General features: G+C 34.9%; 1 pseudogene; it reads right to left on the reverse strand.

Moving 5' to 3' along the window:
• Positions 1-548: 548 nt before the first annotated feature.
• Positions 549-1,539, reverse strand: LOC102834287 (annotated as a pseudogene).
• Between the last annotated feature and the right edge of the window lie 8,968 nt (positions 1,540-10,507).

A 10,507-nucleotide genomic window follows, 5' to 3' on the forward strand; every position in this document is an offset into this window, starting at 1 on the left:
ATATCTAACAATTATCTACTGCTATTGGTAAAGTTTCCAGTGTGTATCTTTTTAGAAGTGGTCTGCCTCTCCTTCTTCCTAGTCTGTCTTAGTCTGGAAATTCTACTGAAATTTGTTCAACATGGACTAGCCTGCTGGTATTTAAAATACAAGTGTCAAAACTTCCAACATCAAAGCAGCATGCAAGCAATCATAGTAGTACAACAAACTGATATACAACTGATGGACTGCCACTTTAGAATCCCAAAAAACAATTTCTATAACCAGACCTCTTTCTTTTGAACTGAACTGTCCCGTCAGATCTTCTCAAAAGCCACTGTGTTTTTTTTTGGTTTTTTTTTTCTGGATAGTGTACTTTGTTCATCAACAGCAAAGACAAAACCAGACTTTCCAAGTCCCTTCCCTTCTCCGGTGGGTCTGGATGAAAAAAGGTGAGGATGGGAGCTTCTAGGTGTGTAGGAGGGTAGAGTTGGGGTAAGGACTTCCAGCAGCTGATGGCCTCTCTCTTCTTCTAGTGCTGTTACTGGGGCTGGTGGTTCAGGGGGTTCTTATTCCTTGAAGGCCATGTGGACCATAAGATCAACCACCCTCTTGCTGTAGCCAAATTCATTGTCATATCAGCAAATGAGCTTAACAAAGTGGTCATTGGGGGTAATGCTGGACTCAGGATCAAAGGTGAAAAAGTGGGTATCACTGTTAAAGTCACAGGAGACGACTGTTCTTCAGAGTAACCAGGATGCCTTTTAGGGGTCCATCTGATGCCTGCTTTACCACCTTATTGATGTCATCATATTTGGCAGCTTTCTCCAGGTGGCAGATCAGGTCCACGGAGACACATTATGAGTAAGGACATGGAAGGCCATGCCAGTGAATTTCCCATTCAGTTCAGGGATGACCTTGCCCACAGCCTTGGCAGCATCGGTAGATGCAGGGATGATGTTCTGGACAGCCCCACAGCCATCACACCACAGTTTCCCAGAGGGGCCATCCACAGTCTTCTGGGTGACAGGGCAGTGATGGCATGGACTTTGGTCATGAGTCCCTTAATGATGCCAAAATTGTCATGGAAGACCTTGACCAGGGGACCAAATAGTTTGTGGTGCAGGAGGCATTGCCAACAATCTTGAGGGAGTTGTCATACTTCTTGTGGTTCATGCCCATCACAAACATGTGGGCATCAGCAGAAGGGGCAGAAATGATTATTACCCTTTTGGCACCACCCTTCAAGTGAGCACCAGCCTTCTCCAAGGTTTTGGAGACACCGATGCACTCTATAGCATATTCAGCACCAGCATTAACCCACTTGATATTGGCAGGATCTTGCTCCTGGAAGATAGAGATGGGCTTCCCATTGATGATACATTTCCTGTTCTCAGCCTTGACAGTGCCATGGAACTGTCAAGTATGGGTGGAATCATACTGGAAAATTTAGACCATGTAGTTGAGGTCAATGAAGGGGTTGTTGATGGCAACAATCTCTACTTTGCCAGAGTTAACAGCAGCCCTGATGACCAGGAGCCCAATACGTCCAAATCCATTGACTCCAAACCTCCACCATCCTGTCTCAGGGATGCAGCTAGTACTGCAGGAAAAGTTGTGGCTGCCTGTCAAACAGGGAGGAGCCAAAAGCCACTGTTTTGATTATAGCTTGAAAAAAACAAAAACAAAAACACCCAAATGAGACTGACAAATATATTACTAAGAGATGTTGTCTATAGCCATCCACAGATTGTAGAAATATGCTTACTGTCATTTAGTTTGAAATAAACACTTGTATGTATAAACTGGGATACTAGTTGCAATACTTCTTTACTAATTTTTGTATAAATAATATCTATTTATACACTATCCAGAAAAATCTTCTAAGTAGATTTCAACCTATGATACCCCTATTTGTCAGAGTAGAACTGTGCTACATAGAGTTTCAATAGTTGTTCTTTTTTAGGTAGATTGGCAGACTTTTCTTCTAAGGCATTTCTTATTGCTGTTGTTATGTACCATGGTTAAGACTCATAGTGACTCTGCAAAATAGAATGAAACACTGTCCACTCACAAGCCATATACACAATTATTGTCACACTTGAGCTCATTGTTGCTGCCACTGTGTCAATGCATCTCATTGGATGTCTCCCTCTTTTTCACTGAATTTCATTTACCAAGCATGATGTCCTTCTTGGACCATTCCTTCCTGATAATATGTCTGAAGTACAAGATGAAGTCTTGCCATCATGTATGGCTTCTAAGGAGTGTTCTGAATGTACTTTTTCCAAGTCATATTTGTTTGGATGGCCTGAGACATATAATCTTTTGGGTTAGCATCAAGTACATTAACCAGTTACACAAGTTTGTTTGTTGTGTCATTGAGTCCATTTCTATCTCATATTAACTCTATATTACAAAGTAAAACTACCCCATGGTGTTTTGTAGACTGTGATCTTTGTGTGGCACTGTAAGATAAACCACAGATTGGCAGTTCAAAATTTCCAGCTGATACTAAGAAACACTGTATATGGTCGCTATTAGTTGGAATCAACTGAAGGGCAATTAACAACAATAATGTTTATGGAAATACATTGTCAGGCCTTCTGTCATAAAGTTACTAGTGGGGTTACATTACTGATTTTTCCATTAATAGCCAAGTGCTTCTAGAGAGACTTTCACTTAGGAATCAAATAATAAAATAACACATATTATCAATATATATTGCATAAATACTGATACAAATTTCAATGTTGTAGAAAGAAAAATGAAACTTGGAAATTAATTCAGGAAAGGAAATACACAAACAGGAACTTGGATACCAATATATTGAAAATATATTCTGCAGATCCACTCTTTATCTACCTTTGATCTACAAAAAATAAGTGTATTCTACTAAAAGTATAAGGAAAATATAAGGACAGATTCCAAAGAGAATGTTATAATAATCCTTAAGTGTCTGAACCAAACTGATCAGTTTTATCAGGTTTAGGAAAAGTGACAGTTAATGTCCAAAGTGATTTTAGTGATCTTAGCCTTCAAAACACCCTACTAGTATTAGTGGGATGAGTCAAATAAATATGCAAACAGTACAACATATAAACCACTTATCACCCTAAAGTCATGGTTTCTATATGCAACCAACCCAAGTTACTGGGCAAAAAATAAACAATATAATGACTCCTCACTCATTAATTATCTGAGCTATAAAAGATAGTTATCAGGTACTAGAAAATGTCTTAGTGTTGTTCCTACTAGCGTTGTTTCTATGTTTTATATAATGAAAACTAAAACTGTATTCAGGTGGAAAGTGAAATTCCACTCATAAATCGTAAACTTTGAAAATCGTTTTCAATTTTGTAATGCAAGTAACTAATGCAAAGGCTAGGAAAGCAAAAACAAAAATAAGATACAAAGAATATTGGTCCAACTCCTAGAATTTCATATGAGAAGTCCCTGCCTATGAACAACCTTATCATAGTAGCATTATCTTTACACTTTGAACAACTAAGATGTAAGATTTTCCTTTGTATCTCCTTCCTTCCTTCCCTTATTGGTCATTAAACATATTTGGTTTTATTTATTAAATGTATGTTAAATTTCCTAGTATGCAAGACTTTTGTGTGTATATGTGTGAAAAATTTGTAAACTAATATATTATATTTACTAGATCATGGAACTATTAGTAGAGGAATAAATCATATTGTGGAAATAGATTGTGCAAAGTTATGGGTAAAAATCTAATTAATACAATCTAAAATATATAATTCATATGAAAGCAATGTTAGTAGACATATAAATAATGATTCAATGTTATTGAAACTCACATTTTTAATTCAGTATGACAAGCCAACAACAACCAAAAATTATGGTTGATTTGTGTACACTTTTGCCAAATTTCAAGATTGAGATTGTCTTTAGAAAATTAGAACAAATAGCATTTTTCAAAACATTAAAAAGCTGTCCTTCAAGGTCATGGTACTGTAGAACCTTATGGAGGATAATGACTCCAGGAATAATCTATGAAGCCAAACTTGAAGAAAATCAATCATTTTACATATATAATTATTATTTGATATGAAAGATATAGGGTACAAAGTGTGGTACAAATAGGAAACCAAATGATTTCCCAGAAGTGATTAATTACACAGTCTAGATAGGAACAATGAGACTAAAATGCAATGAAGGTAATTTCCAGCATAAGATAATACATAACGATTATAAAATAGCAATGGGGCAGTTAAATCCTGATGAATTCAGCAATCTCTTTTCCAACTCACAGCAACCCTGTATAGGGTTTCTACCAAGTGGCGGGTGGGTTTAAACTGCCTACCTTGTGGTTAGAATTCCAATTCTTATCCTACAGGGCCACACTAGAACTCCTTAGAGGATATCCTCAGAAAAATGCATATTTAAAATTTGTCCTCATTAATTTCATAGGAATCCTCCAATAGCAATATTTTTATCTTTTATTATCCTTTAAATTTATAGGAGCTCTGGTAGCGTAGTGGTTACGAATCGGGCTGCGAACATTAAGGTCAGCGGTTCGAAACTACCAGCTGCTCCGCGGGAGAAAAATGAGGCTTTCTACTCCCGTAAAGATTTACACCCTCGGAAACCCTATACAGGGTTGCTATGGGTAGGGAACCGACTCGGCGGCACTTAACAACAACAACAACAAAATTATATATTTAATATAATTTCTTTTTTCATGCCTTTAAGAATAACATATATCACTAATCAGAAATTCGCTTTCTTATATCAGATCTTTTATTTTTTATTTTTTATTATTGACTCTTACAATGCTTCTTGTCATTGAAAAAATCTGTATTTAATGGATACCTTCAAACATCTATTGGTACTGAATTGATTGCAACTCATACCAATCGCATAGATCAGAGTAAGACTTCAGCAAAGGGTTTCTAAAATGTAAATCCTTATGGAAGCAGAAGGCCCCATGTTTATCTGGCAAAGTAGCCTAATGGGTTAAAATTGTTGAGCTTTAATTAGCACTTGAGTAGTTAACCATTGTACAACTGTGGCTTCTTTATTGGTTGGGTAGTGGTGGCGCTGGTTGTGTGCCATCAAGTCACTCCAACTGATAACACCCTGTATAGGGTTTCCCAGTCTGTAAATCTTTAAGGGAGTAGCAAGCTTCATCTTTTTCCTTCAGAACAGATAGTAGATTCGAACTGCTAACATTGTGGTCAGCAGCGCAACTTATAACCCACTACATTACCAGGGCTCCATTGGATGGATTCTTGTTGTTATTAAGGACTGTTGAGTCCATTCCGATTCATAGTGACCCTGTATAGGGTGTACGAGAAGCAGCTGGCGGATTTGAATAGAGAATCTTGTGGTTCAAATTGACCTTAAGTTTCAGTCTATTATCCTGCAGAACCACACCACTGGATGGAAGTTGTTGTTAAATGTCATTGGTTCCGACTCAAGGCGACCCTGTATAGGGTTTCCAAAGAGGGACAGGTGAGCTTGAATGCCAACTCTATGTTCAAATGAATATAGAGTCCAGCACATTAACCCACAGTGTAGGTATTTAATATGTATCTGGGAAAGTTAATTAAATATCCCTCTAAGAGGGGGAAAAAAAACAATCAACCACCAGTGACTGTATGTATACTTGTTGAATACGCTACACAAATCTCAGATAATCATGTCATCTCTTCTAGCCATGCCACATCTTTGGCCTTAACAGAGTAAGAACATTTCATAAAAATCTATTCACAGAGAAATAGAGGGTGTTACAATTTGAAATTCATAACTAAATGGCATCATCACAGTTCGTTGTCTTCACTTTTTGATTTCTTTCAATTCTATAACCAGAGGCACACATTTTCATCTTCAACCTCTCAACCATTCCCATTTACCTTACCACATTTCACTTTGAAGCAGGATTTAACAACTTAGTGTTAAAGCCTGAAAGCTGAGGCAGGTATGATCTTACCAACATGAATAATGTCACAAATTAAAAAAAAAAACAACCTAAAAAAATCCCAAAAAAACACAAAAGACCCAATTATATATTTACGCTTAGGCTCTGAACAGAAAAAGAAATCAATTGGCTGTTTCAAATCATCTTTATTAACCATGCTATAAAGATATCAACTAGCACATATATTTCTGATGCCTTTAATGTTTTCTTTTCATACTATGTTCAATAATAGTAGAATGAAATTTCTTTGGTTATAATGTAGACCTACCAAATGACAGAAAATGCAAGAAGATTTACAGTTGAAGCATTATATATGCGGATGTAACCTTTTGGTTCTCATACAGCACTCTCTTTGATTTACCAATGAGATAAAGCAAGTGAAAGAGTAATAGCAAATACGTTTTCAGAGTGTATTTCCATAACCTTCCTTTTCCCTTGGCTCATCAATTTAATATTGAATTGGATGACTAAGTTTAAAATAGACTTCAAACCAACATCAGCAATTCTATGGGTACATGTCGCCCTGCTTTTATTTTATTCTAGGTCATAAACTTTTTTGTTTCTGAAATAAAATTCAGGTTACCTCACTTTCGATTATTTAAATTTACTGTATTTTCCATGAAGAAGAAAGTGCCCTAAAAACATGTGTCAAATAAAAACCAACCAATCAAGAATTTCCTGAGTCAATAATAATTTTATTACTTTAAGAACTATTGTGTCTTGCTTTAAGAACTATTGTATTTTGATTAAAAATTAGGGAAACCTACTGAAGCTGAATGTAAATTATTATGTGAACCCATAGTCATCTTCTGTAACACAAGAGCAGAGATGCTCCATACCTCATGGAAGAGTTATAAAGTTAAGAAACCATCAGAAGTGTTGGATGTACTTTCCTTTTGCTGTTCTAAATTTGTTTTGTTATTACACAGTCTCTTTGAATATTAGTTGCTCTAGCTTTTTGATGATTGCATTAAAATGTTGTCACTATACCAACTCAGAGCTTATATCATCTGAGTTCCAGACATGGATAGAGATGAACTGATACGGAATCAGGTTCTTAAAATGTACCAGTAAGAATGTATTTAATAGTAAATCCATTTATCTTTTTAAAATGACCAAGTTTAATATATTATAAGTGTTTTATTTAGGGTTTTGCTTTTATGATGTTCAGAGATTATAGTTCATGTCAATTTCTTCTTTAAAATAGTAAAAAAAATGTGAAAGAGATATAACTTAAACATTTGAATTGGCTCTTGTATAATATTTGAATAGTATGTGCATTTACTACACATTCATATTTTAAAATTCATTTATATTTTATAAAAATTTATATGTTTAGAACAAATAGAGATTATAAAATGCATAAAATCAAACATGCAAATGAGTTTCAATCAATGAAAGCATTTAGGTCATTCTGATAAGAAAACAAAATCATTATTCACTTCAAAAAGATGGTATGGAAATAAAATTTGTTGAAATGACATTTGTTTATTATATTGCTTACTATTTAACTAACATGTCATTTATACTTGAATATAGTGCTATATATTTGAACAATATTAGCATAAATTGTATAAATTTTAAATATTGTAAAAATAATGGTTTTTGAATCACAAACCCTACACTGGCCCAGAGAAAAGTGTTAGTTATTCTATCAATCTATAAACTCTCTTAAAGTTTCATTCTGCTTAATAATAACTAATATAAAAATCACAATTTATAGATGTAAAATTATATAAAGATTTGGAAACAAATAATAGTTGATACTGCTTGTTATGTTAGTATTTTCTAAATAAAAACAAAATCTTGATCACATATTATGGATTTTAATATAGAGAAAACCAGCATTCAGATTTCTTTGAAAATAAAAATGCTAATCATGTTACTCCAAGTAATTTGTCTTTTATTGAAAAAATAAAGACTTTTTGTTTACTAGTTGTTCTGTTCAAATGTATAGCACTGTACTCAAACATAAATGACCTGTTAGTTATATAATAAGCAATATATAGTAATATAGTAATTTAGTTACATAAAAAAACAATATATAGTAATATAGTTACATAATAAGCAATATAGTAAACAAATGTCATTTCAACAAATTTTATTTCCATACCATCTTTTTGAAGAGATTAATGATTTTGAGAAAGGAGTTGACAGTTTGCCCACTTGTGCTATCTACGTATGCATATGATTTTTGTTCCCAGCTCCCCACAAATTCATAATTTCTGTATTCTCGTGTATTCTCAATGCACAAGATTGGTAATTGAAGCATAAATTTGCTGAGATCTTGCTATGAGTGAATAAACTGTTGAAGTGTCTCTTAAACCAAACATATTGTTTGATGTTAAGTTCTGTCAAGTCATTCTGACTCAGAGAGCTTGTACAGGGTTTCCAAGGAGGAGCTGGTGAGTTTGAGCTGCCAATCTTGTGGTTCAAACCCACCCTGCTGTCTAGTACTTTTTCATAAAGCATATGCACTGCAATGAATCCTTGATCATCTACTGTGACAGGTTAAAAAAAAAAAAAAAGAAAAAGTTAATATAAACTTTGTTTCTCTGTTACAATAATTTCAATATCAATACTCAAGATTAAAGTTGAAGGGGGGCTAAGAAGCAGTAAACAATATTTCTGCAAGATTGCTGCTATGTTATCTCAGACTCAGCATGAGAAATGTTTCTGTATATATACTTCATGAGTGTCAGACATCAACTATGGCCAGATCTTTAAAATACCATTAAGGTATTGTGAGATGGGGAATAAAATGATCAGATTAATATAAAAATTTAAAAAAAGTCAAGGTATAAATCGTGTAGAAATAACTTATAAAACTTAAGGTGTGTGTTTCTTTAGAATGTCTTCATTTTCTATCTCTTGTACTGGTCTCTCCTTGGTCAGTTTTGTGTGTTTCTTCTCTTTTTTTCTCTAAAGTATATAGAAAAATATGAAAATAAGGAATTAAAATTTTCACTTTTTAAGGAATTAGAATTATACACCATGGCTTTTAATGTTGTTGTTAAGTGCCATCGAGTCGGTTCTGACCCATAGTGACCCTGTGTAGGGTTTCCAAAGAGTAGCTGGTGAAAATGAACCACTGACCTTGCAGTTCAAATGGCTTTGCAGTCTGGTGCATTAACCCACAGTGCCACACCACGACTCCTTGGCTTTTAATAGCACAGTGATTTTTTTTTTTTTTTTTTTGGGTAAATGGTGAATTTCATTCCTGTAGTCCTGCTGTGGGGCTGTGGGTTAATATGCTGGATTGGAAAGTCAGTTTAAACCACAAAGTCAGCAGTTCAAATTTACCAGCTGCTCCTTGAAAATCCTATACAGGGTTGCAATGGGTCAGAACTCACTCAACAGCACTTAGCAGCAACAACAACAATTGCCAGTATGTAAACTTGGACACCTCAAGTCCTCTGCCTCTCAATTAGTACTAAAGAGTACAGAGAATGTTAGTAGTACCTTTGACATGAGATTCCTTTGAAGAATAAATGCATATAGATAGATAGATAGATTGATAGATAGATTGATTGATTGATATGTATGTCATTGTTAGGTACCATTGAGTCAGTGCTAACTCATAGTGACCCTGTGCACAACAGAACACAACACTGTCTGGTCCTGGGCCAACCTCAGAGTCCTTGCTATTTCTAAGCCCATTGTTGCTGCCACTGTACCAATCTATCTCGCTGGCGTTCTCCTGTTTTTCTGATGCTACACTGTACCAAACATGATATGCCTCTCCAAGGACAGGTCCTGCCTGACAATATGTCCAAAGTATGAGAGACAAAGTCTGACCATGCTGGCTTCCAAGAAGCACTCTGGCTGAATTTCTTCTAACACAGATCTGTTCATTCTTTTGGAAGTCCGTGGTACTTTCAATATTCTCCTCCAATACCGTAACTCCAATGTATCAATTCTTCTATGGTCTTCCTTATTCATTGTTCAACTTTCACATGAATATGAAATTATTGAAAATACCATGGCTTAGATCAGTTTCACCTTAGTCCTCAAACTGATATCTTTGCTCTTCAACACTTTAAAGAAGTCTTGAGTAGCAGATTTGCCCATTGCAGTACATATTTGATTTCTTGACTGCTGCTTCCATGAATGTTGATGTGTGAACTGAGCAAAATGAAGTCTTTGAAAACTTCAATTTTTCCTTCATTTATCTAGGTATTTTTTATTAGTTCAGTGGGGAGGATTTTTGTTTTCTTTTCATTGACATGCAACCCATACAAAAGTTATGGTCTTTGATTTTCATCCATTAGTATTTTAAGTCCTCTTTGCTTTCAACAATCAAGGTTATATCATCTGCATGTCACAGGCTGTTAATGAGCCTTCCCCAATCCTGATGCTACGTTTTCCTTCATATTATCCAACTTCTTGGATTTTTTTTTTTTGTTCAGCATAGAGATTGAATATGTATAGTGAAAGAATACAACTCTGATGCACACCTGTCCTAATTTTAAACCACTCAGTGTTCCTTTGCTATGTTCGAACAACATACATATATATGTATATATGTACACATACACACACACACACACACACACACACACACATATATATATATAT

The sequence above is a fragment of the Chrysochloris asiatica genome, unplaced genomic scaffold (assembly GCF_000296735.1).
Source record: "Chrysochloris asiatica unplaced genomic scaffold, ChrAsi1.0 scaffold00405, whole genome shotgun sequence".
NCBI lineage: Eukaryota > Metazoa > Chordata > Mammalia > Afrosoricida > Chrysochloridae > Chrysochloris > Chrysochloris asiatica.